The sequence below is a fragment of the Pseudophryne corroboree genome, chromosome 3 (assembly GCF_028390025.1).
Source record: "Pseudophryne corroboree isolate aPseCor3 chromosome 3, aPseCor3.hap2, whole genome shotgun sequence".
NCBI classification, from domain to species: Eukaryota; Metazoa; Chordata; class Amphibia; order Anura; family Myobatrachidae; genus Pseudophryne; species Pseudophryne corroboree.
The window spans coordinates 662,241,732-662,268,783 of NC_086446.1; the positions used below are offsets into that span (position 1 = coordinate 662,241,732).

The 27,052-nt window shown below is 45.3% G+C and overlaps 1 long non-coding RNA gene across 1 annotated transcript in view; it reads left to right on the forward strand.

Moving 5' to 3' along the window:
• LOC135058141 (uncharacterized) overlaps positions 1 to 24,443 on the forward strand; it is a 44,560-nt gene extending 20,117 nt beyond the window's left edge. The window contains exon 3 of the long non-coding RNA XR_010244633.1: positions 24,079 to 24,443. This is a non-coding gene — a long non-coding RNA (uncharacterized LOC135058141). The remainder of the gene's footprint in view (positions 1 to 24,078) is intronic.
• The last annotated feature ends 2,609 nt before the right edge of the window (positions 24,444 to 27,052 follow it).

Below are 27,052 nucleotides of genomic sequence, written 5' to 3' on the forward strand. Positions count from 1 at the left end.
GCGATCCCTGAGAGCTGCGGCTGGTGTGAGGTGAGGGAGCTGCAGCAGGAGATGTCAGAATGACATCTAGCACTGATAGTGCCTCTGCTGCAGCCCTTGAAGTCTTCTATCTTTACTTTTGAAAAGCTTTTTTCAGGACTGCTGGAGCAGCCCTAACTGTTAGCTGCCTGCAGTGCAGGCACCAACTTACAAACTGGGCTCCTGTGCACGGAGGCGGGGTTATAGAGGAGGCGGCGCTGAGCATCTTGGGAACAGTCAAAACTTTAGCCTGTTGGTGCCTCGGATCAAGATCCTACTCTACACCCAATGTTATCCCTGTGGAACCCAGTGTACCCCGCTGCAGAAATGAGTTATTTATATTAATGAATGGGGTCACTGATGCTCTCTGTATTATATATTGGTCACTGTGATGCCCTGTGGCAGGAGAGGTAGTGTAGTACAGGCAACAATACTAACCTGAGTCTTGAGCTAATGGGGCCTGGAAAGTGAAGCCCTCAGAGCTTCAGAATAAATTGTAGCAGTTGCTGGCACCTTAATGTAATGGCTTTTGCCATCACCCTAGAAACATTCCAGCTTGTACAATGTTGACTCTCTAGGGGCACTGAGTTTTTGCTCTGGGTGATGAAATTCACCCCTGCTCCCCTTCTGGCCCTTGACTTTGCTACTTACTTTTCCGCCAAAGTTGTAAATATACATCAGGACATTTCCTGAAAAGATTTCTCCTTCTCCCTCACTACAGGTGAGGAAGTCTACTCCATCTTCTCATCCTCACTGAACACAAATTGCTTCCCACCTGCTCCACACCCTCTCTCTCAATGCTCACTCACCTCTTTAACGTCTCACCACTGGTACCTTTCCCTCCTCCTTTAAAGTCACTCTTATCGGATAACCCATTGGTTTCTTAAAATCTAAGGGGTAAATTTACTATAGATTGACATTGATGTCGTGTTTCAGGGCCTAAATCGCACATTTACTAACGGGCTTTTTTTTTTACATCTTTTTTTTCTTAAAAAACGATGCCATAGCCATTTATCTAGGCTGAAATCCCAAGGCGGACAACAACTACCTATGATTTCTTCATATTATCATGCCACACTACTACATAGAGTTATAGACTGGTCCCGTCCCATTTCACACAGGAAACTGTGGGTTGACCTGGAGTCTTCTTCCACCAACCTTAACCTGCAGGCAGTGCCCTGGTCCCCTAGATTTAGTCGCTCAACACATCCCACTGTGGGGCCCACCTTGGCTTTGTGGCGGACGCTCCGCTATAAGATGGGAATCTCGTCTAAACGGAGTTCCCTTATACCTCTTTTTGATAATCCGTTATTCTCCCCAGGAAGGTCTAACGTGATTGCTTCTAGATGGGAGGGGGCGGGTGTGACTAGGGTGGCCCACTTGCTTGCACATGGCAAACTCAAAACGTTCTCTGAAATACAGAAAACGGGCGCCATACCCGCCAAAGATTATTGGTTCTACCTTCAGGTACACCACTTTATTACCTCGCAGCGAGAGGCGATAGACCTTTATAAGGCTCTCACTCCCTTTGAATCCATGTGCAACCAGGAGACAGCCCCCTTGCATGTAGTGTCCGGTATCTACAAGATTCTTCAACAGGGTTCCTTTCCTACTGTCCCCTCTTTTTGTGACACCTGGGATAGAGATTTAATACATCGGGGAATCAAGATCCGCTGGGACACACACTGTAAGGTTATGGCACAATGCTCTACCAGCCTGGACGTTGTGGAAACGCAATACAAATTACTGACGAGATGGTATAGATGCCCATCTCTCCTACATAAATTTTACCCCTCCGTTTCCACTCTGTGCTGGCGATGTAGTAGAGATACTGGTACATTGATCCACATATGGTGGGACTGCCCATCAATTACCCCATTTTGGAATAAAATTATTGATTTATCAACAAAGATTTTGGGAAGCCCAGTTCCACCGGGTCCAGATTTTTGGCTATTGTCACATTCAGACATACCCCTCTCCCGTTACAAGAAGTCCCTCCTTAAGCACTTAAATAATGCGGCGAGAGCTGTACTCCCGGTACACTGGAGATCCACCAACCCACCGACAATATGGGAATGGTTCCAACGCATTGATTTCTATATGCACATGGAAGATGTGTATTCTGCCGCACTAGACAAATACTCAGACTATATGGCTACCTGGTTTCTTTGGATTGATTTTAAGACCACTAAGACCTATGCTAGCTATACACCCTGACATACACTGCTGACGGAGGCTGATAAGGCCCCCGCGCTGCCTTCTAAATGCTCTACATCTATGGCCTACCTGCTCCCCCCCCCCCCCTATTCTGCTTCTCCCCTTCTCCCTCCTTCCCCTTGTCCGCCTCTCTCTCTTTATGTGTTTCCAAATGTTTGCTACCTCACACTTTGTAGGACTACTGTGTGCCTAAGCGATATTGCTGCGAGATTGCTCTTTATTTCAGATTCTACCATTTCTGCTGACCGTTGCACAACTTAAGATAATATATATGAATCTGTTGCTCTCTCCTTTTCGCAACCATTTACTGATGTTGTATTACTGCAGTTGATAAGATGTGAGACTGCCCTTCATGTTCTATTTTTGATATGTATGTTGACATATTTGGAAAATGTTCTATAATGAAAAATGAAAAATAAAGAATTAAAAAAAAAAAAAACCGATGCCATAAATTGTCTGTTAGTCAATGTGCGATTTAAACCCTGAAACATAACATCGATGATGATCAATTTAAAACAATTTCAACTCAGACAAAATCGATCTTTAGTAAATTTACCCCTAAGAATGAGATTATTGTTGTCTACCATCAACCAGCATCGCTATTCCTACCCTATTCCTCTTCTGCAAGTCACCCTTGAAGCTTACCTTCTATCCCCCCACACTCAAGCCATCTCCTAATCCAACCGCTTGCACCTCTGCAACATCTCCATGATTAGATACTACCTTACCATTGAGACTACCAAATCATTCATACCCTTTACTTATCCTGCCTGTACTTTTGTAACATTCAATTGATTGTTCGGTTCTGATGTTCAATGGTGAGAGTCCAATATTTTCTCAGCATCTCCCCCCCCCCCCCCCCCCGATGCTCTGTGCCTGTGGAGTTGGTAGTACTGAGAGCACCGATGGTTTAGTGGTGCCTTTCAATGTCCCAGCCCTGCTCTATGGTCTTCTCTCCTCTCTTAAATTCTATCCTCCATGATGCCGCGTGTCTTCTTTCTCATCACCGATTCAAACTCTCTCCTTCAATGGCTCTCCTTCCCCTACAGAATTCATCTGAAGTTAAGCACCCTGCCATTCAAAGCTACAACCTCCTATACTTCCTATGTTTCCGATCGCATTCCTATCCACACGTCCTCTCCGCTCTATGGGGGTAATTCCAAGTTGATCGCAACAGGAATTCTGTTAGCAATTGGGCAAAACCATGTGCACTGCAGGGGAGGCAGATATAACATGTGCAGAGAGAGTTAGATTTGGGTGTGGTGTGTTCAATCTGAAATCTAATTTGCAGTGTAAAAATAAAGCAGCCAGTATTTACCCTGCACAGAAATAAAATAACCCAACCAAATCTAACTCTCTCTGCAAATGTTATTTCTGCCACACCTGCAGTGCACATGGTTTTGCCCAACTGCTAAAAAATTTCCTGCTGCGATCAACTTGGAATTACCCCCTTTGTGTCAATTACCTCTCTCTATTCTCACATCCAACATTTCTCCCATGCTCTCCCCTCCCCTGGAATGCACTACCCCTTTATATCAGACAGTTTACCAGCCTGTACTGTTTGAAATATGCACTGAAAAGGCATCTGTTAATTAAAGCCCACCAACTCTCAATTCTCATCGCTTTCCCAGTTCACCTTCAAGTTATACCCACCTCTCCCCTAGATTGTAAGCTCTCACGACTAGGACCCTCAACCCTCTTGTTCTCTTACCACACTCTGTATATTTTGTGTCTTTTTTTGTCTGCCCTTCATAGGTACTGGGTCATTGCTTTTAACATTTGCTCACTTTTTTGTCTAAGTGTGTTACAGTTTGGTATATGACTTTGTACAGTATGCATTGATTTGTTTGTAGAATTATTTGTCCCTGTACACTCTGTGGCGTCATATAAATAAAAGGTGATGACAATCTTAACAGAAATGTCTTCAAATGTCTGAAAATTAAAGCTTAAAGGTTCAGGCATCCCAGAATGTTACAAACTCTCAAGACTGGTGCGCTATATGATGTTTGCACTAATAATACAAGTCACAATAAGAAAGACAACCCTGATTTTGCAGAAAGGTGATGTTCACTTTTGTTTTCTTTTCAAATTACTTGTGCACCAGTTTCAGATTTAGGCCCAGATTTATCAAGCCTTGGAAAGTGATAAATTGCACGGTTATAAACTAGTAGCCAATCAGCACCTAAATTACATGTTAGAGGCTGTGTTTGAAACATCACCGTTAGGAGCAGATTGATTGGTACTTTATCACCGTGCAAATTATCACTCTCCAAGGCTCGATAAATTTGGGCCATGCTTTTGTAATTTGGTGTTCAGTGCAAACCACGGGAAGCTTTTTTTCTAACCAGAGCTGTGAAGACTGTCCATATTTTCATGGTAGAAGTCATGATGGCTCCTACGTAAGGAACATTACCTAATTTTACTCCTTGGAAACAAGGTAAGCACTATGTTACTAGGACAATAATACTGCATTTATTTTGATAAATTCAGAAGGTGGAGAAAATAAGATTTTAAACCTACCGGTAAATCTATTTCTCCTAGTCCGTAGAGGATGCTGGGGACTCCGTAAGGACCATGGGGTATAGACGGGCTCCGCAGGAGATAGGGCACCTAAAAAGAACTTTGACTATAGGTGTGCACTGGCTCCTCCCTCTATGCCCCTCCTCCAGACCTCAGTTAGAGAACTGTACCCAGAGGAGATGGACAATACAAGGCAGGATTTAGCAATCCAAGGGCAAGATTCATACCAGCCCACAACAATCATACCATGTAACCTGGAACATACATAACCAGTTAACAGTATGAACAAACGACAGTATTGGTCCGAGACCGATGTCAACTGTAACATAACCCTTATGTAAGCAACAACTATATACAAGTCTTGCAGAGTTTCCGCACTGGGACGGGCGCCCAGCATCCTCTACGGACTAGGAGAAATAGATTTACCGGTAGGTTTAAAATCTTATTTTCTCTTACGTCCTAGAGGATGCTAGGGACTCCGTAAGGACCATGGGGTTTATACCAAAGCATCCAATCGGGCGGGAGAGTGCGTATGACTCTGCAGCACCGACTGAGCAAACGCTAGATCCTCATCAGCCGTGGTATCAAACTTGTAGAATTTAGCAAAAGTGTTTGACCCCGACCAAGTCGCCGCTCGGCAAAGTTGTAATGCCGAGACGCCTCGGGCAGCCGCCCAAGAAGAGCCCACCTTCCTAGTGGAATGGGCCTTAACCGAATTTGGTACCGGCAATCCAGCCGTAGAGTGAGCCTGCTGAATCGTATTACAGATCCAGCGAGCAATAGTCTGCTTCGAAGCAGGAGCGCCAATCTTATTGGCCGCATACAGGACAAACAGAGCCTCTGTTTTCCTAATTCTAGCCGTCCGGGCTACATAAATTTTTAAGGCCCTGACTACGTCCAGGGATCTGGAATCCTCCAGGTCACTTGTAGCCACAGGCACCACAATAGGTTGATTCATATGGAACGAAGAAACCACTTTAGGCAAAAATTGCGGACGTGTCCTCAATTCAGCTCGATCAACATGAAAAATCAAGTAGGGGCTCTTGTGTGACAAAGCCGCCAATTCTGACACTCGCCTTGCTGATGCTAAGGCCAACAACATGGCCACCTTCCAGGTAAGAAATTTTAACTCAACCTTGTTAAGCGGTTCAAACCAGTGTGATTTTAGGAACTGCAACACCACGTTCAGGTCCCATGGTGCCACTGGAGGCACAAAAGGGGGCTGGATGTGCAGCACTCCCTTTACAAACGTCTGGACTTCTGGAAGAGAAGCCAATTCCTTCTGAAAGAAAATCGAGAGGGCCGAAATCTGTACCTTAACAGAGCCTAATTTCAGGCCCATATCCACTACTGTCTGTAGGAAGTGGAGAAGACGACCCAGATGAAAAGCTTCCGTAGGTGCATTCTTGGTCTCACACCAAGACACATACTTTCGCCAGATACGGTGATAATGTTTTATCGTCACCTCCTTCCTAGCCTTTATTAAAGTAGGGATGACCTCTTCCGGAATCCCCTTTTTCACTAGGATTCGGCGTTCAACCGCCATGCCGTCAAACGTAACCGCGGTAAGTCTTGAAATACACAGGGCCCCTGCTGCAACAGGTCTTCCCTCAGAGGAAGAGGCCAGGGATCTCCTGGGAGCATCTCTTGTAGATCCGAGTACCAGGCCCTTCAAGGCCAGTCTGGACAACGAGTATCGTCTGTACTCTTCTTCATCTTATGATCCTCAACACTTTTGTGATGAGAGGAAGAGGAGGAAACACGTAGACCGATTTGAACACCCACGGTGTTACCAGAGCGTCTACTGCTACTGCCTGAGGGTCCCGAGACCTGGCGCAATACCTCCGAAGTTTTTTGTTGAGGCGTGACGCCATCATGTCTATTTGAGGAGTTCCCCAAAGACGTGTTACGTCTGCAAAGACTTCTTGATGAAGTCCCCACTCTCCTGGATGGAGATCGTGTCTGCTGAGGAAGTCTGCTTCCCAGTTGTCCACTCCCGGAATGAAGACAGCCGACAGAGCGCTTACATGATTTTCCGCCCAGCGAAGGATCCTTGTGGCTTCCGCCATCGCGACTCTGCTTCTTGTCCCGCCTTGGCGGTTCACATGAGCCACTGCTGTGACATTGTCTGATTGAATCAGAACCGGTAGGTTTCGAAGAAAACTCTCCGCTTGTCGAAGGCCGTTGTAAATGGCCCTGAGTTCCAACACATTGATGTGTAGACAGGACTCCTGGTCTGACCAAAGACCCTGAAAATTTTTTCCCTGTGTGACCGCTCCCCATCCTCGGAGGCTCGCGTCCTTGGTAACCAGGATCCAATCCTGAATTCCGAACCTGCGACCCTCCAGGAGGTGAGCACTTTGTCCCCAGGGACCAGAGTGTCCCTCCTGTGGTGGTTGCAGAGTTATTTTCCGATGTAAGTGCAGATGGGACCCGGACCACTTGTCCAGAAGGTCCCATTGAAAAGTCCTTGCATGGAACCTTCCGAAGGGAATGGCCTCGTAGGCCGCCACCATTTTCCCCAGAACTCGAGTGCATTGGTGAACACACCCTTTTCGGTTTTAGCAGGTCTCTGACCATGTTCTGGATGTCTTGGGCTTTCTCTATTGGGAGGAAGACCTTCATTTGTTCCGTATCCAGTATCATACCTAGGAACGGTAGTCGAGTTGTCGGAATCAACTGTGACTTCGGTAGATTTAGAATCCAACCGTGTTGCTGGAGCACTCTCAGAGAGAGCGCCACACTGCTCAGCAATTTCTCCCTTGATCTCGCTTTTATCAGGAGATCGTCCAAGTATGGGATAATTGTGACTCCATGCTTGCGCAGGACCACCATCATTTCCGCCATTATCTTGGTGAACATCCTCGGGGCCGTGGAGAGTCCAAACGGCAACGTCTGAAATTGGTAATGACAATCCTGTACAGCGAATCTCAGGTATTCCTGATGGGGGGCATATATGGGGACATGAAGGTACGCATCCTTTATGTCCAGAGACACCATAAACTCCCCCTCCTCCATGTTGGCTATTATCGCTCTGAGAGATTCCATTTTGAATTTGAATCTTTTTATGTACAGGTTTAGGGATTTCAGATTCAAAATAGGTCTGACCGAACCGTCCGGTTTCGGGACCACAAATAGGGTTGAGTAGTAACCTCTTCCCTGCTGGTGCAGGGGAACCTTGATTATCACTTGCTGTATACACAGCGTTTGAATTGCAGCTAACACTATATCCCTTTCCGATGTGGAAGCTGGTAGGGCCGATTTGAAAAATCGGCGCGGGGGCACCTCCTCGAATTCCAATTTGTAACCCTGGGAAACTATTTCCAACACCCAGGGATTCAGGTCCGAACTGACCCAGGCCTGACTGAAAAGTCGAAGACGTGCCCCCACCGGTGCGGACTCCCTCAGGGGAGCCCCAGCGTCATGCTGTGGGTTTTGGAGCAGCCGGGGAGGACTTTTGTTCCTGGGCACCTGCCGAAGCAGGTGCTCTCTTGCCTCTGCCCTTACCTCTGGCGAGGAAAGAGGATCCCCGACCTCTTTTGGACTTGTGCGACCGAAAGGACTGCATCTGATAGGGTGTTACTTTCTTTAGCTGTTGGGGAATATATGGTAAAAAATTTGATTTACCTGCTGTAGCTGTGGAAACCAGGTCCGTCAGCCCATCCCCAAACAATACATCACCCTTATAGGGTAGTACTTCCATATGTTTTTTGGAATCCGCATCACCCGTCCATTGGCAAGTCCATAAGGATCTTCTCGCTGAGACAGACATGGCATTGGCCCTAGAAGCTAGCAATCCAATGTCCCTTTGAGCATCCCTCATAAATAAGACTGCGCTTTAATATGGGCTAGAGTTAGGAATATAGTATCCTTATCCATATTATCAAATTGATCTGTCAGCTCATCTGTCCAAGCTGCAATTGCGCTACACACCCATGCCGACGCAATTGTCGGTCTTAGCACAGCACCAGTATGAGAATAAATACACTTTAAGGTAGTTTCTTGCCTGCGATCTGCAGGGTCCTTAAGGGCTGCTGTGTAAGGAGACGGTAGCGCCACTTTCTTGGACAAGCGCGTCTGGGCCTTGTCCACAGTGGGGGGTGATTCCCAAATCTCCCTGTCCTGCTTACGGAAGGGGTATGCCATATAAATTCTTTTGGGGATCTGTGGTCTCTTATCCGGAGTCTCCCAAGCTTTTCCAAAGAAATCATTCAATTCATGAGATGTGGGAAAGTTAATAATCTGTTTCTTTTCCTTAAACATGTGTACCCTTGTGTCGGGGACCGAGGGTTCATCCACAATGTGCAACACATCCCTTATTGCCACAATCATACACTGAATGGTTTTAGTCACCCTAGGGTGCAATTTTACTTCATCATAGTCGACACTGGAATCAGAATCCGTGTCGGTAGTAGTGTCTTGTGTTAAGGGACGCTTTTGAGAACCCGACGGGCCCTGTGAGTCGGTCCAATCCGAGGATTGACCCCCTGATGTCCCCCCTAATTCAGCCTTATCAAGCCTTTTATGTAAAGATGCCACACTTGCATTCAACATATGCCACATGTCCATCCAATCTGGAGTCGGCACAACCGACGGGGACACACCACTCATTTGCTCCACCTCCTCCTTGGAGAAGCCTTCCGCCTCAGACATGTCGACACACACGTACCGACACCCCACACACACAAGGATTAACCTATAAGGGGACAAAACCCCAACCAGGCCCTAAGGAGAGACAGAGAGAGAGTATGCCAGCACACACCAGCGCTAAAAAACACTGGAAAAAATATGTCCAGAAAGCGCTTTTCTATATATATGTCAAAGTCAGAAAAATATCTCTATGCACACTACCATATTTGCACCTCACACAGGTCCGTGCTGCGCATGCGTGCGCTCTCCCGTACGTGCGCATACTCACAGTCGCGGGCACCCGCAGGCGCACGGTATGCGTATTTACGGTAGAGTTTATGTGATCGTAGCGTGCGACTCAATCGTTACATATTTTCACTATATAATGTATTTTGTAGATCATGGTCCCTTTGATAGATTCTGAAAGTTTAGTTAACATAGCATGTTCCTGAACAGAGGGATCCCTCTTTGTATTGTACGAAGGGTCTAACAGGGGTCATACAGTGGTGTTTGGTACCCATCGGAAGAGTATTTAAATAGCAATATTCCGGTGTTGGTTTGGAGCGGATTAATCGCTCGTGCGAATAGTTATGGACATAAGAAGTTTATGTCCATTTACTATTATTTGTTCTTATTTAGTCATGCGGCGGGAAACTCAGTGTCCCACCCACCTGAACAGTTGGAAGCAGTCACAGCCCACCTGTATGAATCAACCTATGACCTTTTGTTATAATGCGAAGCCGCATTCCTGTGTCCAATGAACAATAAGATTGTAGGGACCATTGAATTGCATTGTGTGTGGGGCATAAATAGGCAGGCCGACCATATCCAGTTCACTCTCTTCAACGGTTCTCATTGCTGATAATCGGGAGCTGGATATCGAGGCGCATGCGATCGTTTCCCCTTGTGCGTAAGTGTTTCTCCGCAACTATATTGATCTTCTTGTTATTGTGGGCCAATTTCTCTCTCTCTCTCTCTCCTCCTCTTTTTCTCTTATTTTCCCTTAAATAGTAATTGTATTATATTTCCTGTGTAGTTATCTGGTTAGGTAGTCTATGTTATATTGTAGTGTATGATTTGTATTTGTATTAATTCTTTTGCAAGTATATCATTCAAAATATATACATATTAGGCGTTGGACCCTAAGCCCAGGTATCTGTGTATTTCTTATAGTGTCTAGTATTCTCAGAGCGTCGGTGACGCTCAAACAGCTTTTAAGTTAATAAGGTTACTCTAGGTTGCATCTACACCCTATCTCTACACAAAGGTTTTACAGCATATTACATTGTTTATGGTTTAGATATAAAGGTTTAACATTGTGAGCGTCAGCGCCGCTGGTGATCTCCTCGTGGTCCCGAGCGTTCGCTACGCTATAGCGAATCATTACGTTAGTCAGCAGCCAATAGCGTGCCTGCCAGTGATCTCTTGGCCGTGAGCGAACGTGACGCTTGAGCGTCTCGACTACGGCTAAGCGATTGTTACGCAACGTGCGTACCCTTACGGTACTTCATACGTAGATAGCGTACAGTGTTCTTAGACCTCATAAAGGGTATTATATAAGATAAATATTTAGCTTTATCAATTGCGGGCTCGTCCTGTCCTTCACATATCTACACTAGGTAATTTCAGCAGACATTATCCAGCAGCAAAGGGCGGGAGATCATATTCCTCGTAGTGCTGTTTGGATAAGCGTCTGCTTCTCTTAGTAAAGGGTGCTGAAGGAATCCGGGACCGGAGGTAAGAACAAAACGATAGTCTCATTTAAAACTGTTTATCTTTCTGTCTTGCGTACACACGCACGCACATATATATCTGCATTTCTTTTTCATTTGTGTATTTTCGTATATCACTCTTCTGTTTGCCAGTTTTATAGTTGATAAACGTGCTAAGAGAGATTTGCCGCTATTTCATAGTTTAAGAGTAAAGGTAATATAGTTAAAGTATAGACAAACACACAGCTGTGCCTGAGAGACAAGGCGAAGTCAGTGTGGTGCGCGGTAGATGATAAAGGATCATCTACATTGATAAACGTATAAATTGTGTTACGGTGGATCTTTGCTTTGCGTACACGTGTCTCTAACAAAGGACTGAGATTTGTGTACGCAATCCAAGGGCCGACGCACGCAGCGTATATTACGCAACGGAGCGTACGGGTACGCCCACGTAACTCAAATCACAAGCGTTAATTTTTTTTTTTTCTCAACGCGATAAATAGCACAACGCGGTAAATAACGCAAGGCGATAAATCGCGCAAATCTATTTTAAAAAAATTCGAAATTTAAATTAATAGATCCTTCTCCTAATTTGTAACACATCTGGTCTAAAGAGAAATTTCTGCGCAGAAATAGAAATAGAAACAAAAGTGTATATGTGGTGAGTGAGTGTTTGTTTTTACAATTTTTGAGGTTGAACCACAAGAAAAGTCGAGTTCTCGTGAGGTACATGCGTGTAAGTGATGTACATGGTGGCTAGGGAGGCATCCCTGGTTAAAACATACAATTTGAGCATTAGAGTGTAGCAGACCAGGAGGTCATACTGTAACAGACCAGGAGGTCATAGCAGACCAGCAGGTTCAGGTACAGCAGACAAGGAAGTCCGCTATACAGTCCACAGGCACAACACCAAGAAAGGGTTGGTGCAACACCCATATAGGCCATACAAGCTCTGGCTGAAGGAATTCGCAGCCGCAATTTTCGATTCCACTGGTCGCTCCGTACATAAGATTAGTTGCTTATGTGCTGAACGATTGTACCGCACGTAATTGTGTGCATTAGTAAACCTGACCGGTACTATTTGTGTACGAAGGTCATAAACGCTATTTGTACATTCTAACGTGATTTGTGTAATTTTTTTTTATTTTAAGGGAGGTTCGCTGCTCACTCAGGAACTATCCAACAACCAATAGTTACTGGAAAGAGTAAGTGTTCTTCGGATCACCCTCACAGGTTCCAGTAAATAGAGGTTCAGGTCGCAGGGGCCCTAGGTCGAGTACGCCAGCACCATATCGGTGTGATCAGGTCGTATTGGTCGGCGTGGGCGAGTGAGTGGGGTACTCGGTAAACCGCCACCGTCAGCCTATTTTGAACATTTTGGTTTGCGTAAGGGTTGGTTGAATAAAGCAACACCTTCGAACTATGGGGGCCACTTGTTCAGGTAGGGGGCGATCAACCTCGGTTCGGGTTGATTCAGTGAACCGACCAGTCGGGTCGGCAAGATACGTAATGTGTGAGAAATACGGAAGTCACACAGAAGCTTTATGTGATGAATGGGAGAGAATGACGGTACATGACGGGGAGAAATTCCCAAGAGTAGGTAGCTTCAGCACAGAAGTGTTAACGAATTTAAGAAGAAGGATATGTCTCATTAAATCAGCCAAAAGACGAATCAAACATTATGATTATTTACAGTTGTGGCAACAGGAGGGTGACATACAGAGAGGATTGGCTCAGGCGGCGGGATCTGGCTCTATCAGAAAACTGATAGCCACGGCCCCACCGCCACCATATATATCGGGAGAAAAATTGGTTGCGGAGAATGACGCATTAAGGTGTAACAAACAAACACTTAGCAACTGTGTAAATGTTAAAGATAATGTTAACCAATTAACCAATGCAAGTATTAACCCGTGCAAGTTGTACCCTGTTTTGAACTTTCCTCAGGAGTGTGATCAAGAGGACGAATCGGCAACAATTTCAGCGCTCTCTCTAGCAGCCACCATAGCAGAGACCACTGTAGGCACAGCTCAACCCCCGAGATTAGTAACGAAAGCCCCTAGCGGAGGGATAGGTGAGGTCGTATCAACGGGTAAGTACGGCACCATACACTATGCTGAAACTATTTCACCACAGCCTGTAGAATCTACACAGGATGAGGTTGTTAGAGTTAATCCTGTTAAGGTAATAGTAGTTCCAAATGGGAAAACAGACACTTCAGGAGTCACTCCTGTTAGGAACATTGCCATGTACAGCCCATTTTCCCGAATGGAATTAAGGACCATAGTGTCTGAATTCCCTGACCCTAGAAAAGACTTAGTTGCCAGCCAAAAATACATCAGAGACCTAGGTAACACTGTAGAGCCCAACAATAAAGACTGGCAGATATTGCTGAGAGCATGTTTACCCTCCAATGTCGACGCAGCTCAATTTTTAGCTGACTGTGGATTAGATCAGGATGTCCCTCTTACAGATGTGTACAACAAAGACAATGTAAAAAGAATAAGCTTACAGTTAAAAGAGTATTTCCCAGCCGTAGTTAAATGGAACAAAATATTCTCCATTAAACAGAAGGAGTCAGAAACAGCTGCAGAGTATTTTCACAGAGCATTATCAGAAATGGCAAAATACACAGGCATAGAGGACATTAAAACAAACATAAACCATCGAGAAGTAGCAGTATCGGTACTGATGGATGGTTTAAAAGAGTCATTGAAGACTAGGGTACAGACCACACAACCATGTTGGCGAGGTCTGTCTGTGGCTACTTTGAGAGAGGCTGCTATTGATCACGATAGGAACATCACCAGACACAGGGAACAACAAGGTGATAAGTTAATGGCAGTAAGTATACAGGCCCTGACCACAAGGCAGCCTTTGTTTATACCACCAAACCCTGTGGGTAAGTCAAATGTGGTTACTTGTTATTCTTGTCATAAACAGGGACACATGGCACGAGATTGTAGAATGAAGAATTCACGAAACTTATACCAACCCCCTAGACAACGACACGACACACGACATTGGGAGCAAGGTCCGCAGAAACGGAGTTATGAGCCACATACAGGGGAAACAAAAAGATACCCCCCGAACAGAGACTGGCAAGCCTCTGGTAGCTCCCAATTAACTCCATCACAAGTAGTTGCTGCCAGCGGGATTCAGGGAAGTCACCATACCCAATAGGGGTGTGGCCATACCTGTAATCTGCAGCCAGTAAAATTGATTGCAAGCCTTGAAAGTGAACCAGAAATTGCAATCAATGTAGCTGGTAAATCATTAAACTTTCTTGTAGACACAGGGGCGGCCAAGTCAGTGATAAATTCGACAGTGGGCATGAGAACCACTGGTAAGACAATTCCAGCCATAGGGGTAACGGGAGTAGTCCAGCACTACCCTGTTAGCAAACCAGCCGAGATTACAGTAGGGCCTTTACATACCAAGCATTCCTTTTTGCTGGCTGCATCGGCACCGACTAATCTCCTGGGAAGAGACTTACTGTGTAAAATGGGGTGCGTCATTTATTGTACTCCTGAAGGTGTATTCTTGGACATACCTGAGAATCACGCTCAGGAAGTGCGAGACATGTTAGACTCCCCGTCAAAATTAATGTCACATACCATTATGACAAATAGGACTCCCTCCCAAGTAGAAGAAATGACATCTCAGATACCAGAGTCACTTTGGACTAAAGATGGACAGGACACTGGATTAATGGCAAACGTAGCTCCGGTAGTTGTACAAGTAAAAGATGGTAGGATAGCTCCAAAAATCCCACAGTACCCTCTGAAGCCAGAGGTGGAGTTAGGAGTGTATCCCGTAATAGAGCGCTTGCTACAACAGGGCATTCTGGTAAGAACGTCCAGCACAGCCAATAGTCCCATCTTCCCTGTTAAAAAGAGTGGGGGGAGGGGTTACCGGCTAGTGCAGGATCTAAGGGGGATTAACAAAATAGTTGAGAGTCAGTTCCCCGTAGTGCCAAATCCAGCTGTCATTCTAATGCAAATCCCTCCCACTGCGAAATTTTTCACTGTTATTGACCTCTGCTCCGCTTTCTTTTCGGTACCTCTGCACCCTGACAGTCAATATTTGTTTGCATTTACATACAGAGGAGTCCAATACACATGGACTCAATTACCACAAGGATTCATAGATAGCCCAAGTATATTTTCTCAGGCTTTGCATGATTGTTTACAGTCCTTCCAACCAGTGAGTGGATCAGTATTAATACAGTACGTGGATGATCTACTACTGTGTTCTGATTCATTGGAAGCATCCCTGAAGGATACGAAACAGCTCCTGTTTCATCTTTCAGACACAGGACACAAGGTTTCCAAAGACAAGTTGCAATTATGCCAAACTAAGGTAAAATATTTGGGACACTGTTTAACACAAGGACTGAGACACCTGACCGCTGATACAATCCAAGCAATTAGAGACATGACTCTGCCACAAACCCAGCAACAGATCAGAACATTTTTAGGAATGTGTGGGTATTGCCGTAACTGGATCCCAGGGTTTTCCATTCTAGCGTTACCCTTGCAGGAGATGGTCTCCTCAAACAAACCTGATCGGATTTCGCATACAGACGAGTCTGAGACAGCATTTGAGAGACTTAAACAGTGCCTAACGCAGGCACCAGCATTAGGTATGCCTGACTATGGGAAACCCTTTGAACTATACGGAACAGAAAGTGCTGGTTGCGCGGCAGGCGTACTAACCCAAAAGCACGGTGATGCCAGCAGGCCGGTAGCATATTACAGCGCTCAGCTAGATACGGTAGCGCGATCCCTCCCCACATGCTTGCGAAGCGTTGCTGCGATAGCATTGCTAGTAACAAAAAGCGAAGACGTCGTGCTAGGTCACAACCTCACAATTCATACACCACATGCAGTGTCAGCCTTGTTGAATTCTGCCCAAACCAGACACGTCTCATCAGCGCGGTTTACAAGATGGGAATTGGCACTAATGGCCCCCGTAAACATCACCATAAGGAGATGCAGTGCATTAAATCCTGCAACATATCTCCCAGGTGTGCCTGGACAGGCACAAAGGGTGGAGGATGAGAGTGGTGGGGAAGGAGGATTTAATACAAAGGAAGACACTCATGATTGTATGGAATATTTGACCCAAAATTTTACCGCAAGGCCTGACATGAGTGACAACCCACTGGAAGATGTAGAACTTACGTTCTACACGGACGGTAGTTGTCATAGACAGTCAGACTCGGGAGACTTGTGTACTGGATACGCAGTCGTAGATGACCAAGGCACCATAGAAGCGGAACCGCTAGGCCCACCTCACTCAGCCCAGGTTGCTGAACTGGTCGCCCTAACCAGAGCATGTGAATTGGCTAAGGGCAAATCAGCCGATATCTACACCGATTCTAGATACGCATTCGGGGTAGTCCATGATTTCGGAGCCCTATGGCGCCTCAGAAATTTCATGACGGCAGCTGGTACACCGGTAGCGCATGCAGCTCACATAAAAAGGCTTCTAACAGCGATACAGGAACCCGACAGAGTGGCTGTTATCAAATGTAAAGCACACACATATAGCCAAGACCCAGTATCACTTGGTAACAGCCGAGCAGACGGAGCTGCTAAATTAGCAGCTGCTACCCCCAGACAGACAGACACCACACAACTGATGGTATTTAATACCATCAACACACAGAAGTTGTGTGAGATGCAAAATTTGTGTTCCACACAGGAAAAGGCAGTCTGGAAGGCAAAGGGATATGGTCAGGAGTCCTCAGGACTCTGGACGGATGGACACGGTAAACCAGTGGCCCCCAAAGCATACCTTCCATGCTTAGCTGAGGCAGCTCACGGGCTGACTCATCTGGGCAAGGAAGGGATGTGCAAGTTGGTAAGAGCATATTGGTGTGCCCCAGGATTTTCTTCTCATGCGAGTAAAAGGGCAATGTCATGCCTTACCTGTCTGAGAAAGAACATCGGAAAGGCAATACCTACAGAACCATCTCATATCCCACCTGCCGGCGGCCCTTTCCAGGTAATACAGATTGACTTTATTCAATTACCCCCTTGTCGAAATTTGAAATATGTACTTGTTTGTATAGATGTTTTTTCAAATTGGGTCGAAGCATTTCCGGCGGCCACAAATACCGCTATGTTTACTGCTAAGAAAATTGTGCAGGAATTTGTATGTAGATATGGTATCCCTAGAATTATCGAAAGTGATAGGGGTACCCATTTTACAGGTGATGTCTTTCAAGGAATGTGTAAATTGATGGGAATTGATAGCAAGCTGCACACTCCATACCGTCCACAGGCGAGTGCGAAAGTGGAAAGAGTGAACAGCACTATTAAAAATAAACTGAGTAAAGTGATGGCAGAGACAGGATTGACATGGCCAGAAGCTTTACCCATTGTACTGTACAGCATCAGAACCACTCCCAGGTCCCCTCTTAATCTGTCTCCCTTTGAAATCTTGTTTGGTCGACAACCGCATGTTATGATTAACCCTCAGGATGATTTGAAGTGTAACAATGAAGTGACTGTAAAATACTTGATTAACATGAGTAAACAGTTAAGGAATCAAAATGATAATCTGAAGTTAGTGATTCTTGATTTACCAGATAGTAATTGTCATGACATTGAACCTGGGGATTATGTAATGATACGGAATTTTCTACGCTCAGGTTGCCTTATTGACAGATGGGAAGGACCATACCAGGTCTTATTGACTAGCACTACAGCATTGAAGGTTGCTGAGAGAGAAACTTGGGTTCATTCGTCCCACTGTAAAAAGGTTGCTGATCCAGAGAGGTCCCGTGATAAGGAACAGACGGTAGAGGTTGTATCACTGGAGTGTCTGTTCCAGGAAGATTGAGGCGGCACCTGAGCATTGAAAATCACAAGACCAAAAGCAGTTGTCGATCCCCTGTTCCCTTTTATTGTTTTTCTCCAACTCCCCATCCCCTCTCCCTCAAATTATTTTTTTTTCCCCCTTCTCATTCTTCTCCGTTTCCTCCTACAAGATGGACTTGCCCCAAGAGACTGTGATCCGGATTTTCCTGTTGACCATGATGTTGACCAGAGCAGTCTGTTCCGGCGAGAGTACCATGGAGGTCGAGAGAGGTTCTGGAATGGGTTCTGATGACAGAGATGGAGGCGTAGTTTTCCAAGAACAACATAATCAACAAGCAAAGGCGAGTATCAGAAAACGATCCGATAGCATTGACCATAGAAGGAATTGTGAAGGATTGTTAGCTGAAGAAAACTGTATCTGTCGGCTCTGTAACAATGTCATTGAGGATGGGTGCATAAAGAAATGCCAATCCAGTTTTAATATCCATATGGACCGGCATCCATTGAGTGACTATCACTCCTTAGTGGGTAGTGTGTTAAATAAAACAGATTGTTGGGTATGCTCTCAAGTACCTCAAGGTCATAGCAAATCAGGGCTAGTACCATTTCCTTTAACGTTAGGGGAGGTACTTGAGTTAAGTGGTGGGAGACCGGTGGACAGGAGGTTTAATATCTCCAGCCCTCCTAGTTTGAAGCTCCACCAATACCATGTGGATAGGTCCCTATTATGTTTTAACATCTCCAATCCCCGAAAGCCGGGAAATTGGGAAGTGTCATGGAGTAATCAAACCATGACCTTTTCACATAGAGCAGATAGAATGCCTACAGATACAGAGCTTATACGCCACATAGCCAGTAGAGGAAAATCTTTCCGGTATAGGTATACCTTAGGAAATAGGATTACGAGAGTTGGAGAGGTATCACCAGGATACTGTGCACATATCGTACAACCTGATACGTGTACTAAGCAGATGGAAGAATTAGGGTTAGGAGATTTCACATGGAAGGTGTGTAATATGGTTATGTCCTACTCCGTCCCATATGTTCTCCCCGATGATGCATATTTCATATGCGGGAGAAAGGCGTATAAGTGGCTTGCCCCAAACTCTGAAGGATTGTGTTATATTGGAAAGGTACTGCCTGAAGTAATGACTGTATCACATGACAAAATGAAAGACATACACCGTGTTGCCCAAACTCCTTATACTCACACCCATTACGAGCACGTAGTTAAACGACACCTGATAGAAAGAACAGAGCATCCGGCCTCTGACATGATCCAGTTTCTAATCGCGTTAGACATCACTCGCACCGCTAGAGGAGTGTTGAATTATAAATACATATCTGCGCTCGCCAATTTGTTAGATAATATCACTGAAATGTATGATGACACGTTTAGGTATACTGGAAGAGAACTTCAGGCTTATAAAACAGAACTGGTACAGCATAGAATGGTTCTTAATTACCTCACAGCAGTGACAGGCGGATATTGTGTCACACTGGCAACACAATACGGCGTGAAATGTTGCACATATATTACGAATAGCACCGAGGACCCGGTCGAGGTCATAGACCAAAAGATGGACGATATTCTCCAACTGAAGTGGGAATTTCGCAGGAGACACAATCTCACTCTTGCTACTGTAGGTAATGAGCTGACTGGTTGGGTGTCATGGTTGAACCCGCGAAATTGGTTCTCTGGTTTAGGAGACTGGGCTCAAGGAGTCATAATGGATGTTGGGAAGTTTCTCCTATGTATCTTAGGTGTTATCATAACGATTGGTTTGATATTTAGATGCGGTCAGGCTTTAATGAGGTGCAATCGTCGTACTAGGGTAATGAGTTTAAGGAGCGAGGAAACTGTAATTCCAATGGACTTGATTTATGACCCAAATGTAGAAACAATGATGTGATGAAAATGCGATTTCTACGGTCCGTTTCTTTCACCTGTTTTTCCGTTTCCTCCAAGGTAAAAAGACCCACTTGGACGAGGAATTTGATGAGCCGATATACAGACAACAGAGAGATTAAAGAAGAAGTTTTGACAACCTGATACACAGATTTTTGATGAACTATGCCATGGATCCCCAGTTTCCCTAGAAATTTTAAAATTACGCTAGCCCAACACTTTTGTAAATCTATGGACATTGACAGCTTTTGCTCGCACCTTATGGGCAAAAGCACAAAGAAGACTGCATTCAACAGACACCAAACAAGACCTCAATCGACGAATGTACATTTACCTGACATAGAATACCACCGCATTTACCGTAATTATGTCTTTTCTTCATTTCTACAACCCTCAGGTAATGACACGCATAGTCGATAGGGAAAACAGGCACAGATATCAGCAATCACATATCTCCCCCATTCATGTATCATCAACTAAAATGTGCTCCCCCATTTTGTTACAACCAAAGCCGAAAAGAGCTCGGTAAAGTTTGACAGCCCATCCACAGACCCGTACCACGGGATAAGAAGGAATTCAAATGTATACTTCGCAATACCTCGAAGCTTGATTTAAAACACGTACGGCACGATGATACATGACCCCCAAGCACGGATTCATACACACATGCTTCTGCTATCTCACTAGGTCATACCCTTTTCCTACCTTATCCTCTCCTCCCCTACCCAACCATGTAAATGTATTAACCCCTGACATATATTTTTCTCTTTTTGAAATGTTTTAGAAGGTGGCAGTTATTATTGACTGCCAAAGGGTGGACTGTCAAAGTCAGAAAAATATCTCTACGCACACTACCATATTTGCACCTCACACAGGTCCGTGCTGCGCATGCGTGCGCTCTCCCGTACGTGCGCATACTCACAGTCGCGGGCACCCGCAGGCGCACGGTATGCGTATTTACGGTAGAGTTTATGTGATCGTAGCGTGCGACTCAATCGTTACATATTTTCACTATATAATGTATTTTGTAGATCATGGTCCCTTTGATAGATTCTGAAAGTTTAGTTAACATAGCATGTTCCTGAACAGAGGGATCCCTCTTTGTATTGTACGAAGGGTCTAACAGGGGTCATACAGTGGTGTTTGGTACCCATCGGAAGAGTATTTAAATAGCAATATTCCGGTGTTGGTTTGGAGCGGATTAATCGCTCGTGCGAATAGTTATGGACATAAGAAGTTTATGTCCATTTACTATTATTTGTTCTTATTTAGTCATGTGGCGGGAAACTCAGTGTCCCACCCACCTGAACAGTTGGAAGCAGTCACAGCCCACCTGTATGAATCAACCTATGACCTTTTGTTATAATGCGAAGCCGCATTCCTGTGTCCAATGAACAATAAGATTGTAGGGACCATTGAATTGCATTGTGTGTGGGGCATAAATAGGCAGGCCGACCATATCCAGTTCACTCTCTTCAACGGTTCTCATTGCTGATAATCGGGAGCTGGATATCGAGGCGCATGCGATCGTTTCCCCTTGTGCGTAAGTGTTTCTCCGCAACTATATTGATCTTCTTGTTATTGTGGGCCAATTTCTCTCTCTCTCTCTCTCTCCTCCTCTTTTTCTCTTATTTTCCCTTAAATAGTAATTGTATTATATTTCCTGTGTAGTTATCTGGTTAGGTAGTCTATGTTATATTGTAGTGTATGATTTGTATTTGTATTAATTCTTTTGCAAGTATATCATTCAAAATATATACATATTAGGCGTTGGACCCTAAGCCCAGGTATCTGTGTATTTCTTATAGTGTCTAGTATTCTCAGAGCGTCGGTGACGCTCAAACAGCTTTTAAGTTAATAAGGTTACTCTAGGTTGCATCTACACCCTATCTCTACACTAAGGTTTTACAGCATATTTCATTGTTTATGGTTTAGATATAAAGGTTTAACATTGTGAGCGTCAGCGCCGCTGGTGATCTCCTCGTGGTCCCGAGCGTTCGCTACGCTATAGCGAATCATTACGTTAGTCAGCAGCCAATAGCGTGCCTGCCAGTGATCTCTTGGCCGTGAGCGAACGTGACGCTTGAGCGTCTCGACTACGGCTAAGCGATTGTTACGCAACGTGCGTACCCTTACGGTACTTCATACGTAGATAGCGTACAGTGTTCTTAGACCTCATAAAGGGTATTATATAAGATAAATATTTAGCTTTATCATATAATATACCAATTCCCACTCACTGCGTCGCTAATGTGCCCCCCTCCTCTTTTTTCCAGCCTGTGAAGTTCAGCAGGGGAGAGACCAGGGAGCCAGCGTTTTCCTCATGCAGCTTCTGTGGAGAAAATGGCGCTGGTTAGTGCTGAGGATCAAGCCCCACCCACCCGACGGCGGGCTTCGGTCCCAGTGATTTTTCAATAAAAATGGCGGGTGATCATAGATTTACTGCCTCCGCAACCTAATCAATCTGTATTTGCCCAAATGTGAGGTTTATTGCTGCCCAGGGCGCCCTCCCCCTGCGCCCTGCACCCTTCAGTGCTGCTCTGTGTGTGTGAGACTGGGAGCAATGGCGCGCAGCTTACCGCTGCGCGCCTTACCTCATGAAGATCTGATGTCTTCTGCTGCCTAAGATGTCTTCTGCCTTCTCTATCCGGCTTCTATCTTCGGCATCTGTGAGGAGGACGGCGGCGTGGCTCCGGGACGAACCCCAGGTGAGACCTGTGTTCCGACTTCCTCTGGAGCTAATGGTGTCCAGTAGCCTTAGAAGCAGTGCCCAACTTGACAAGCCAGCCCTGCTTCTCTCTCCTCGGTCCCACGATGCAGGGAGCCTGTTGCCAACAGGACTCCCTGAAAAGAAAAAACCTAACAAAATTCTTCAACAGAAAACTCTGGAGAGCTCTCTGCAGTGCACCCATTCTCCTCTGGGCACAAGATCTAACTGAGGTCTGTAGGAGGGGCATAGAGGGAGGAGCCAGTGCACACCCATAGTCAAAGTTCTTTTTAGGTGCCCTATCTCCTGCGGAGCCCGTCTATACCCCATGGTCCTTACGGAGTCCCCAGCATCCTCTAGGACGTAAGAGAAATAAATGATAATTCCATTTAATCTTGAACAAATGCATGCAAGTCTCCACAAGTGGTTGCTCGATATTTTAATTTTACAGCCTTAACTTATCAAACATTGAAACTATATTTTAAAAATAATAATAATATTATATATAAAAAATTAGACCAAATGGCAAGAGTTAAGGCCCATACACACTGGGCGATTTTGAGCTGAAAGCAGGTCACTTTTGGTGTTTTGAGCTGCTTTCAGCTCAAAGCCGCCCAGTGTGTATGCACAAGCAATGAGCGATGAGTGCTGATGCGCGCCCCCGCTTTATCGCTGGCGGCCGCCGTTCATCTACTGGTATTACCAGTAGATAAATGGCGGGGTGAGCGGCTTTCCATAGCGTCCTGCTATGGAAAGCCGCTCACCCCCGCTGACATCGCTGGGCGGGGGGGAAAGCGCTCAGTGTGTATGCACCTTTACATGTCTTATGCTTTTTGTTTCTGAATACTCATTGTAGTGAAAGAGGGATTTGCGGTCTACAATATACCAGGCTGGTATGTATGTATTAACTATGTAAATGGATAGTTAATTTTAATATTTTAAACAGTATTTAAATTGAAAAAAAAAAAAAAAATACAAATAATAATTATATATACTATATTGGCAATTAGTAAACTGCACATAAACGGGCACATCTCTACTCTCCAGAACCAGTAACCCTAGAAAACAGATTAGGTATGAAAAGGCATTCTCTGAGAATTACAAATGTGTATGTATCGTTTAAAAATCTAGTATCAGGTGTTCGTAACCCTGGAAACTGGAACCACTGCAAACAATCGTCCTCAGACATTGTCCCTTCTCATCTACAGAGAACCAAAATGCTGTTCCCATAAGCAAATCCTAATGCCATTGTGTTTAGTGAGAAAATCCTGAATGTCTGACATATACCCTGTAAGAGTTATTGATAGCTCTTTTATATTATGCGGCTGCTTTTTGTTTATGAAGACTCATTGTGTCACGTGAAAAGAGGGGTTTGCTGTCTATATTTATTCTGTACAGGCTGAGCAAGTTCTATAGCTGCTCGGATGGATGCCTGCATCACATGGAATCTCTATAAACAGTACTTAAACCTAAAATAAAGTTAATTATGAGATGATCTGTATAACGTGGGTAAGTAACTTTATTATTTGTTTATAGATGGACTTCTAGTTAAGTCTTGATGTCTGGCTATCACCTATAATAGCTTATTCTACAACAATATAAATGACGTACCGTTCTGTAGTCCAGGCAGCATGGATGTCCTATAACCTAAAGTTCCGCAAGAAAAAAAAAATTCCAATGGAGAGTACCAAAGAATATGTTGGCCACACTAACACTGGCACAATCTCAGAAGAGACACAGATGAATATACATAGACCAGCAATGAGGGACTTGGGTTGGACTGGAACCCTCACCAACAAATTGTAATTCCGGGAATCCTGGCAGGTTGCATTGTGCTGTAAAAACTAATGTGGTTTTTATGTGTCCAGCTTTCGTATCTGCAAGCAAATATTTAGACACTGAGGGATAGCAATAAAATGTAACTAAAAACACCAAGATTGTCTTATAAAATAAATGTACTCAGATTAGTTTTATTCTGTAAAAGGATTTTGGGAATATTTTGAATCCCAAACAGTGGTTCTTGTATTTTACTTTCTGCGCCACAACAATTACTGCAAACACTCCTCCATGCAGAAGGAACTAATATTAGCAATATTACCTTGACAAATCTTGACACGTATTTTATTATATACATATACACACACATACATACATATATATATATATATATATATATATATAATAAGAATTTACTCACCGGTAATTCTATTTCTCGTAGTCCGTAGTGGATGCTGGGACTCCGTAAGGACCATGGGGAATAGCGGCTCCGCAGGAGACTGGGCACAACTAAAAGAAAGCTTTAGACTACTGGTGTGCACTGGCTCCTCCCACTATGACCCTCCTCCAGACTTCAGTTAGGATACTGTGCCCGGAAGAGCTGACACAATAAGGAAGGATTTTGAATCCCGGGTAAGACTCATACCAGCCACACCAATCACACCGTATAACTCGTGATACAATACCCAGTTAACAGTATGACAACAACTGAGCCTCTCAACAGATGGCTCAACAATAACCCTTTCGTTAGGCAATAACTATATACAAGTATTGCAGACAATCCGCACTTGGGATGGGCGCCCAGCATCCACTACGGACTACGAGAAATAATTACCGGTGAGTAAATTCTTATTTTCTCTAACGTCCTAAGTGGATGCTGGGACTCCGTAAGGACCATGGGGATTATACCAAAGCTCCCAAACGGGCGGGAGAGTGCGGATGACTCTGCAGCACCGAATGGGCAAACTCTAGGTCCTCCTCAGCCAGGGTGTCAAACTTGTAGAATTTAGCAAACGTGTTTGACCCCGACCAAGTAGCTGCTCGGCAAAGTTGTAGAGCCGAGACCCCTCGGGCAGCCGCCCAAGAAGAGCCCACCTTTCTGACTCCAGCCGTCCTGGAAACATATACTTTTCAGGGCCCTGACTACGTCCAGTAACTTGGAATCCTCCAAGTCCCAAGTAGCCGCAGGCACCACAATAGGTTGGTTCACATGAAAAACTGATACCACCTTAGGAAGGAATTGGGAACGAGTCCTCAATTCCGCCTTATCCATATAAAATACAGATAAGGGCTTTTGCATGACAAAGCCGCCAATTCTGATACACGCCTGGCCGACGCCAAGGCCCACAGCATGACCACTTTCCACGTGAGGTATTGTAAGCTCCACGGATTTAAGTGGCTCAACCCAATGCGACTTCAGGAAATCCAACACCACGTTGAGATCCCACGGTGCCACTGGAGGCACAAACGGGGGCTGACTATGCAGCACTCCCTTAACAAAAGTCCGAACTTCAGGCAGTGAAGCCAGTTCTATTTTGGAAGAAAATTGATAGAGCCGAAATCTGGACCTTAATGGAACCCAATTTTAGGCCCATAGTCACCTCTGACTGTAGGAAGTGCAGAAATCGACCTAGCTGAAATTCCTCCTTTGGGGCCTTCCTGGCCTCACAGCACGCAACATATTTCCGCCATATGCGGTGATAATGGTTTGCGTTCACTTCTTTCCTAGCTTTAATTAGCGTAGGGATAACTTCCTCCGGAATGCCCTTTTCCTTCAGGATCCGGCGTTCAACCGCCATGCCGTCAAAAGCAGCCGCGGTACGTCTTGGAACAGACAGGCCCCCTGCTGCAACAGGTCCCGTCTGAACGGCAGAGGCCATGGGTCCTCTGAGATCATCTCTTGGAGTTCTGGGTACCAAGCTCTTCTTGGCCAATCCGGAACAATGAGTATAGTTCTTACTCCTCTCCTTCTTATTATTCTCATTACCCTGGGTAAGAGAGGCAGAGAAGGGAACACATACACCGACTGGTACACCCACGGTGTTACCAGAGCGTCCACAGCTATCGCCTGAGGGTCCCTTGACCTGGCGCAATATCTTTATAGCTTTTTGTTGAGGCGGGACGCCATCATGTCCACCTGTGGCCTTTCCCAACGGTGTACAATCATTTGGAAGACTTCTGGATGAAGTCCCCACTCTCCCGGGTGGAGGTCGTGTCTGCTGAGAAAGTCTGCTTCTCAGTTGTCCACTCCGGGAATGAACACTGCTGACAGTGCTAACACATGATTTTCCGCCCATCGGAGAATCCTTGTGGCTTCTGCCATCGCCATCCTGCTTCTTGTGCCGCCCTGTCGGTTTACATGAGCGACCGCCGTGATGTTGTCTGACTGGATCAGCACCGGCCGGTGTTGAAGCAGGGGTCTAGCCTGACTTAGGGCATTGTAAATGGCCCTTAGTTCCAGAACATTTATGTGTAGGGAAGTCTCCTGACTTTTCCATAGGCCTTTGAAGTTTCTTCCCTGTGTGACTGCCCCCCAGCCTCGAAGGCTGGCATCCGTGGTCACCAGGACCCAGTCCTGTATGCCGAATCTGCGGCCCCCTAGAAGATGAGCACTCTGCAGCCACCACCACAGCGACACCCTGGCCCTTGGAGACAGGGTTATCCGCCAATGCATCTGAAGATGCGACCCCGGACCACTTGTCCAACAGATCCCACTGGAAGATCCTTGCATGGG